This window comes from Euphorbia lathyris, chromosome 4 (assembly GCF_963576675.1).
Source record: "Euphorbia lathyris chromosome 4, ddEupLath1.1, whole genome shotgun sequence".
Classification (NCBI taxonomy): Eukaryota; Viridiplantae; Streptophyta; class Magnoliopsida; order Malpighiales; family Euphorbiaceae; genus Euphorbia; species Euphorbia lathyris.
The window spans coordinates 40,118,380-40,128,378 of NC_088913.1; positions in this window are offsets into that span (position 1 = coordinate 40,118,380).

Here is a 9,999-nt window from a genome sequence, read left to right on the forward strand (position 1 = left end):
AGAAGTCAAAACTTTGGTACATAGACAGCGCATGTTCAAGACACATGACAGGTGATGAAACTCAGTTCATCACACTAGAGCTTAAACGAGGAGGTAGTGTAAGCTTTGGAGACAACAAGAAGGGTAAGATAGTTGGCTCAGGAACTATCGGAGGTAACCCCAGAATTGAGTCAGTCTCCTTAGTTAAGGGTCTCAAATATAATCTTCTAAGTGTAGCTCATCTTTGCAAGAGTGGAAGAAAGGTTATATTTGATGATACTCAATGTCAAATACTCGAGGGAAAAACAAACGATTTGATTTTAACAGCACCTCGTGTAGAAAATGTTATATGTTGAGTTTAGAAAAACAATTTTCAAATAATATATGCTTAGTATCTAAAGAGGACAACTCCTGGCTATGGCATAGGAGACTTGGGCATGTCAGCATGGACCTCCTTGCCAAACTAGCTAGAAAGCAATTAGTTGAGGGATTATCCAAATTAAAGTATGAAAAAGATCAACTTTGTAATGCTTGTCAGCAAGGTAAACAGACCAAAAAGTCTTTTCATAGCAAAAATGTTGTCTCAACCAAAAGACCATTGGAATTACTACATTTGGATCTTTTCGGACCTATCCAACCACTCAGCATGGGAGGTAAGAAATTTTCCTTAGTTATTGTAGATGATTTCTCTAGGTATACTTGGATCATCTTGCTGAGTAGCAAAGATGAAACATTTGAGATGTTTACCACATTAGTCAAAAAGCTTGAAAATGACAAAGACCTAAGAGTAGCTCACATTAGAAGTGATAATGGTGGAGAATTCAAAAACCAAATGATTGATGAATTCTGTGAAACCAATGGTATTGACCACAATTTCTCTGCCCCTAGAACTCCTAAACAAAATGGAGTTGTTGAAAGGAAAAATAGGACAATAGTAGAAATTGTCAAGACAATGCTGAGTGAAAATAGGCTTCCAAAGTATTTCTGGGGAGAAGCTGTCAACACAGCATGTTATATATTGAATAGGGCTTTAGTTAGACCCATATTAAAGAAAACTCCCTATGAACTTTGGAAAGGACGAAAGCCCAACATTGGCTACTTTCGTGCCTTTGGGTGTAAATGTTTCATACTCAATACAAAAGACAATTTGGCAAAATTTGATGCCAAAGCTGACGAAGCAATCTTTTTAGGGTACTCAACAAACAGCAAAGCATATAGAATTTATAATAAAAGAACTCAAGTTGTAGAAGAGTCAGTCCATGTAGATTTCGATGAAACTGACCCTGCAGGTAAGACAACTCAACCCATGGAGGATGAGCCGAACTCAGCTCATACTGACATAATTGGAGGTGCTGAGCCATCAGCACAAGAGCTGACCAAAGGTAAAATCGAAACTGAAATTACCTTTGCTGACCAATCTGTCCCTGCAGAGATTGTAGAAACACCTGTTGAAACACCTTTCCACAAGATTTTGATTTGACAAAATCATCCATGATTAAGAGGCAATTAAATTTAGATGCTTTGATTTAATTGTACTAATATGTTTGTTAAATATTGAGTGCAAAAATATATAAAGTAAAGACAGGACAAAAGTCAGCACAAGCGAAGCTGAGTAAGAACGGAACTCAGCATAACAGAATTGAAGCTGAGTGAAGTAAAAATTCAGAAGCAAAACGAAAGTGGGAGACTTCTTCAGGAGCGGTTAAACAAAACGGAGCTGACCTAGAAGGAACTCAGCATGAATGTTGAACACTCGAAAAGAACAAACGAAGCTGAGTAACAGTCAGGACAGCATAAAGGATCCGTTCACTACAGGACAAAGTCTGCCAAACTTTTGCACCAATAATTGGAACCTCGTAGACACCTAAAAGACTAATTCCAAGAGTCATGGGACGTTGGATTATTAGAAACAGACAACTGGCACTAAAAGACAAACCAAACGCTAGAAGACAAACCTGTCGCCTGAAGAAAACAGAGAAAGAGAATGGTGGTGCAGTCTGAAGCTATTCAGAAATTGTTCCCCAAAAGAGCCGTTTTGGTGTTAACGGCTAAGACATTTCAAAACGATCAAATCTACAGATTTCCTTCTATAAAAGGACAATCGATGAACTTGGATGGTTACTGAAGTATCAAAAAAAACAAAAATACAAGAGAGAAAGTTTCAAAAGCACTCAAATACAAAAAGGATCTTACACCAACTTTTCTATTCTATGTGTAAATGCTAGATTGATTTGTAATCATCTAAAGTGTTCTTTAGTTCAAAAGGAACAAGTCTGTGATCAATAGGAATATTGAGAGTGTAAAGCTGAGTGCTTGGCTGTAAGCATTTCAGCAGTAGAGAAATCTAGGTGTTGGGTTGTAGCACTTAGTAGGAGTTGAGTAGACGAATAGAGGAAGGTACTCTTGCATATTCAACTGCCTTGTAATCGGTTTGTGCTCTACCTTTAAAGAGCTCAGTATTGGATTCAAAAATCCCGGAGGACTCTGGGGACTGGACGTAGGCAGAGAGGCCAAACCAGGATAAGTGATACTGAGTAATCTCTAAACTCTCTCTTATAATTGCATGTGTTGTTTACTTTATTTACTCAACATATAAATTGTCTAAGCTGATCTTGAGTAAGTAAGTGGTGCTGAGTTAGAAGCTGACCTCCAATAGTGTAAATTCTCAACTCACAAGAAAACAACTTTAGTCAACATCTGACTAAAGCTGTCTTCAAACATATCTCACCAAGCTGACCATAAGCTGAGTTAATAAACTCTCAAAATAATTTCCAGTTAGCTTAATTAAAACGTGAAAAAGTTAAAATAGTTCCTAACCCTCCCCCCTTTGGAACTAATTACCAGGGACCAACAAGTGGTATCAGAGCATAAGCTCACTACTCAAAGATTTAACAATCTTGAGCTGATCCCGAAAAATGGGTGAGAATAGCACTCGGTTCCTTCTAGGAAACCAAACAACACAGATACTCCCTGAGGGACTATCAATCACTAGACCTCCCTTATTCTTTGGGTCAAATTATACATTCTGGAAGAATAGGATGAAAAACTTTATTCAAGCCACAAACATGAGTGCATGGCTTGCAATTGTTCAAGGTCCACATGTGCCATACAAAACTGTTAACGATGAGAAAATTGTTAAAAGTGAGGCTGAGTGGACAGAGGATGACCTCAGAAAATTACATAATAATGCTTCGGCTATAAATATGCTTCACTGTGCGTTAGATGCTGCAGAATACAATAAGATTCCAGGTTGCGAGTCAGCACAGGAGATTTGGAAGAAGCTTGAAGTAACCTATGAAGGCACAAGCAAAGTTAAGGAGTCTAAAGTCAATCAACATATGAGACTCTACGAGCTGTTTGAAATGAAGGAGAATGAAGACATCTCAGAAATGAACGCAAGGTTCACAAACATTATAAATGAGCTAAAAAGGCTTGGAAAGAACTTCACTGAAGAAGAACAGGTGAAGAAAATTCTGAGAAGTCTGCCCAAGAGCTGGCAAGCAAAGAAAACAGCTGTAGAATAAGCCCAAGACTTGACTACCTACAAATATGATGAGTTGATCGGATCCCTACTGACCCATGAAATCTCTATGAAAAACTTTGAAGCCAAAGAGAAAGAAAAATCAGAAGACAAGAAACAAAAGTCACTTGGCATGAAAGCTGACTCAACTGAAGCAGAGTCAACTGACGATGAGGAATTGGACATGTTCACCAGAAAGATGAAAAAGATGTTCAGGAGAAATGATAGAAACAGCAAAAGGTCATTTAGAAGAAATGATAAGTATAAAGCTGAGTCAAGTGACAAGTACAAGAAGGACAGCTCAAAGTCTGTCACATGTTTTGAGTGTCATCAAACTGGGCACATCAAGTCAAGCTGTCCCAATCTCAAGAAAGAGAAGAAGGGAAGCAAAAAGGCTATGGTAGCCACATGGAGTGACAGTGACGAATCAACATTATCTGAAGCTGAGCAAAATGAAACAGCCAACATATGCTTTATGGCGGATGATGGAGCTGACCAATCCCAATCTGAGTAAGCTGACCTTTTTGATGAAACTGACCAGGAGGATCACAGCAATGAGGTAACATCCTTACTCTTACTTAGAAAAGAAATGGTAAATGCCCTGAGTGACTTGTATACACTAACCAAAAAGTGTAACAAAAAGATTAAGGCACTCAGCAGGCGCTGTGATGAGATTGAAGAGGTCAAGCTGAGTGACCTCCGATATCTTCTCCATGACAACTCTGACTTGCATAACAACATGCAAATCTTACATAAGTTTGTCACGGAGGTTCAATCTGAGTCAAAGAAACTTAGAAAGGATATCACAATGTTACAGAGTCAAGGGAAGGGCTCAACTAGAAATAAACCCCATGCTGAGTACGCAAATACCAGTCAGCATAAGCAATTCACTCAATGTGAGTGTTGTGGAAAAAGGGGACACACGAAGGGTATGTGTTGGCATAACAAGCGGATTGTCCAATGTGACTTCTGCGGAAGAAAAGGGCACACCACAAAAGTATGTTGGCATGCCCAACACAATAATGCTGACCATACTCAGTTCAACCCACAAAGGGTACCTTTTTGTGATTTCTGTGGTAAGCTAGGCCATACCATAAAAGTATGCCGTCACAAGTTAAAATATGATTTTGCTCCTGTTTATACTAACAAGAAAGGGCCCAAAAGAAATTGGGTACCTAAAAATGAATAGTTTAAACTGTAGATCAGCTTGACATGCGTGGAGAAGTCAAAACTATGGTATATAGACAGCGCATGCTCAAGGCATATGACAGGTGATGAAACTCAGTTCATCACACTAGAGCTTAAACGAGGTGGAAGTGTAAGCTTTGGAGACAACAAGAAGGGTAAGATAGTCGGCTCAAGTACTATCGGAGGTAACCCAACTATTGAGTCTGTCTCCTTAGTTAAAGGTCTCAAATACAATCTGTTGAGTGTAGCTCAGCTTTGCAAGAGCGGCAGAAAGGTTGTATTTGATGATACTAAGTGTCAAATACTCGAGGGAAATACAAATGAGTTAATTTTAACTGCCCCTCGTGTAGAAAATGTATACATGTTAAACTTAGAAAAACTGTTTTCTAAAAACATATGCTTAGTGACTAAAGAGGACAACTCCTGGCTATGGCATAGAAGACTTGGGCATGTCAGCATGGACCTTCTTGCCAAATTAGCTAGAAAGCAATTAGTTGAGGGATTGCCCAAATTAAAGTTTGAAAAAGATCAACTGTGTAAAGCGTGCCAGCAAGGCAAACAAACTAAAAAGTCATTTCATAGCAAAAATATTGTCTCAACCAAAAGACCATTGGAATTACTACACTTGGATCTTTTCGGACCTATCCAGCCACTCAGCTTGGGAGGTAAGAAATTTTCCTTGGTTATTGTAGATGATTTCTCTCGGTACACTTGGATCATCTTGCTGAGTAGCAAGGATGAAACCTTTGAGATGTTTACCACATTGATCAAAAAGCTTGAAAATGACAAAGACCTAAGAGTAGCTCACATTAGAAGCGACAATGGTGGAGAATTAAAAAATCAACAGTTTGATGAATTCTATGAAACCAGTGGTATTGACCACAACTTCTCTGCTCCTAGAACATCTCAAAAAAATGGGGTCGTTGAAAGGAAAAATAGAACCATTGTCGAAATAGCTAGGACAATGCTGAGTGAAAATAGGCTTCCAAAGTACTTCTGGGGTGAAGCTGTTCACACGGCATGTTACATACTGAATAGGGCTCTAGTTAGACCTATACTTAAGAAAACCCCATATGAACTTTGGAAAGGTCGAAAGCCCAACATTGGATACTTTCGTGCCTTTGGGTGTAAATGCTTTATACTCAATACAAAAGACAACCTTGCTAAATTTGATGCTAAAGCTGACGAGGCAATCTTTTTAGGGTACTCAACAAACAATAAAGCATATAGAGTATTTAACAAAAGAACTCAGGTTGTAGAAGAGTCTGTACATGTTGAGTTCGATGAAACTGACCCTACAGGTAAGTCAGCTCAGCCTGAAGAAGATGAACCAGGCTCAGCTTCTGTTGATCAACCAGAAGCCTCTGTGTCAACTATATAGGAGCTGACCCAAGGTAAGCAAGAAATTGAAACATCATTTGCTGACCAATCTATTCCTGTAGAGATTGTAGAAACACCTCTTCGAAACAACTCAACATTGCCCAAGGAAATAAAGATCCCAAGAGGACATATAGAACAAGCCATTCTTGATGCCGCCAACAACAAATTAATGACCAGAGATCAGCTTAGAAAATACCTCAGCAATGTTGCATTCGTCTCAATACATGAGCCAAAGAACTTTGCTGATGCTGAGCAAGATGAATATTGGATCAATGCTATGCAAGAAGAGCTTGACCAATTTATCAGAAATGAGGTATGGGATTTAGTACCTAAACCTAGGGATCAAAAGCCCATAGGAACTAAGTGGGTCTTTAGAAATAAGCTAGATGAGCATGGAAATGTGATTAGAAACAAAGCTCGTCTTGTAGCCCAAGGCTATAGTCAGCAAGAGGGTATAGACTATGGATAAACATTTGCTCCTGTTGCTAGACTAGAAGCTATACGTATATTGTGTGCCTATGCTAGTTACATGAATTTTAAACTATATCAAATGGATGTGAAAAGTGCATTTCTTAATGGCTTTATAAACGAAGAGGTATATGTTAATCAACCTCCTGGGTTTGAAGATCCAAAATTTCCAAACCACGTTTATAAACTTAAAAAGGCTTTGTATGGCCTAAAGCAAGCTCCAAGAGCTTGGTATGAAAGGTTAACCAACTTCCTACTGACCAGGAACCATGTTAGGGGAAAAGCTGACACAACCTTATTTATTAAGAAAAAGGGTAAACATACCCTACTTGCACAGATATATGTTGATGATATAATTTTTGGTGCTACTGACGAATCTTTGTGCAAAGAATTTAGCCAACAGATTCCAACTGAGTTCGAAATGTCTATGATGGGTGAACTCAACTTCTTCCTTGGACTTCAAATCAAGCAAGGCAAGAATGGCATCTTTATAAGTCAGTCTAAGTACACCAAGGAAATGTTAAAGAAATTCAGCATGGTAGATTGCAAACCAATATCAACCCCCATGGGTACTGATACTGTCCTATGCAAGGATGAGAAGAGTAAGTCAGTTGATAGTAAACTCTATCGAGGTATGATAGGTTCCTTACTCTATCTCACTGCTAGTAGACCAGATATTCAATACTCAGTATGCTATTGTGCTAGATATCAAGCTGACCCCAGGGAATCTCATCTAACTGCTGTAAAAAGAATTTTTAGATACTTGCAAAGCTCAGTTGATGCAGGTCTATGGTATCCAACCTCAAATGACTTCACACTCATTGGATATACTGATGCTGACTATAGACGAGATAAGCTAGAACGGAAGAGTACTTCAGGAGGATGTCATTTCCTTGGAAGCTGTCTAGTATCTTGGTTCAGCAAGAAGCAATCATCCGTAGCTCTGTCTACAACTGAAGCTGAGTACGTGGCTGCTGGAAGCTGTGTTGCACAAGTCCTATGGATAAAGCAACAGCTTGAGGAGTCAAAACAAAGACAATAGAGATCAAATGCGACAACAAAAGTGCCATTGATCTATCTAAAAATCCAGTCCAACACAGCAGGATGAAGCATGTTAGCATAAGGCATCACTTCATCAGAGACCATGTACTAAAAGATGAGATCAAGCTGACCTACGTACCAACAAATGATCAGCTTGCAGATATCTTTACAAAGCCCCTGGCACGAGAACAATTCAACACACTAAGGGAAGCAATTGGTATGTCAAATCCACTCTAACTAAATCTGTATTGAATAATTGTCACATGAGTGGAACTTTGAATAATCGTGCAAATTCCATGTTGAGTAAAATATCTACTCCTTACTAAGCTTGAAAATGAAAAAGCCACCCTATGCTGAATTGACACATATATTGAGTGATGATATTAAGTAGGTACAAAAGCTAAGTAAACATCCTATGCTGAGTAGATAAACATATTGAGTAATCACTCTATGCTGAGTAAATACACATGCTGAGTGAGTAACGTATGTTAAGTTAATTAGAGATAGAGAAATTATCTTCACAAAAGTGAGGCACTCAATATCGTGGATGCTTCGAATTCTAGCTAAACCTAGTAAAAACCCACTCGCTTCAAGTGAACCTACACGTGTAACCTCTGGCACCTTAGGAAGACACACATTAATGGCAAATCCCATGCGCCGAAGATGTCATAATTGACAGAACTTTTGTCGGTTGAACGTCCCCAGGTAAAAACGGCTAGTTAATGATTAAAGGCCGTCGTAAATTTATATAAAAAGTGGAAGAATCCCCACTCTTCATTCATTACGCCTGTAATCTCCTAAAATCGAACTTCCTTCTCTCTAAAAACTTCAAAACCTTCAAAAATGGCTTCCGGCAAAAACAAAACTCCTAAAACTCAAACCACAGACAAACCCACAGACCACGCTGGTCCTTCGACGGAAATAGAAAGGACAATGATCAAGGTACACTCAAAGGTCAACAATCTGGAGGTTTTAAAATGCCGATGGTTTTCTCCAAGTTTTGTCTCGTCTGAGAAACCTTTCTGTGAATGGATCGAGAAGAACAGGTGGAAAGGTCTCTTCTCTCTTTCAGGAACAACCTATCCCAGGTTAGTATGAGAATTCTACTCAAATCTACGTGTTGATGCAGATGACTCTGACTATTTGGAAACCACTGTTAAAGGTCAGAAAATCATTGTAACCCCTGCCTATCTAGCAACATTGCTAGACTTACCAGAAGAAGGAATTCAATTTAGAACGACAAAGGAGAAAATACCAAAAGCCACATCTGAGAAGCTAAAGGGGTTCTGTAAACCCAAAGATCATAAGGGTGAAATTCCCAACACCTGTATGGGTAAAGAACAAAAGATGGTCCACTTCATGCTGACCAACTTTATCTTCCCCAAACTCAGCTCAGCTTCATCCGCATCAAACTTCGAACAGTGCTTCATCTGGCACATGTTGACCTGCACTCCGTTCAATCTTCCCGTCTTCCTAGTAGGAGCGTTTCAACGAAGTGGTAAGAAACTCCTCTTGGGCTCACTCATTACAAAAATTATACAGGACAAGCAAATAGAGACGGTAAATGAAACAAGCACATTGGGAAGTGAAATCACTGCAGTCCTACTGGATGGACTATTGTATAATCAACCCTTGAAGGGATATGAAGGAGCTGGAGATGCTGAGGAAGATGAAGAAGCTGAGCAACAAGAAAATGAGCCTGAAGCTGAGCCTGCAAAAGATTTTGAGGCTCATGGTGAGTCACCTGAGACAGCTCAGCCTGAGAAAAGGAAGAAGAGGATGGCTGTAGAAACCTGCTCCAAAGACATTCAGGTTGTCCCAAAGAAAGTAAGGTTTTCATCAAGAGAAAAAGCTAAAGCTGACAAGGCTAATGAGCAAGCTGAGAAAAGAAAGAGGCAAGAAGAGCCTGAGGATGAGGAAGAAGAAACTCCAGAATCCCCTTTAAAGAAAAGGAAAAAGGGTAACTCCTTAAAAATAGTAGAAGCTGTCCCACTAGTCTCCACTCAACATGAAGGTCATGAAACTGATCAAGAAAAGGAAACTGTGGAAGAAACTGAGCAACATGTTGAGTACCAAGAAGTTAATACTGAGCAGGAAGAATATCCCAATGTTGAAGGATCTCAGGATGATGCTGAGCAGAGAAAGAAAGAAAGTAATGCTGTTGAAGGTCCTGTTGAACAACTCGTAGAAGAGGAGACAGTTGCTACTGATTCCAGTGAAGGTATTCGAATTGACCATTCACCGCCACGTGCTGAGACACGGCGGAGACTCAAAAAGAAAGCGCAAAAGCAAATGGATCTCATGAACGACTTTCCCACTGATGAGCTTGAAACTGACCTCTCTACAATCCAGTTCCAGTACTTCTCCAATGAAAATGAGTCACCACCAGAAATTCCAGTGGAAAAGCAAGCCTCTGTTACTCA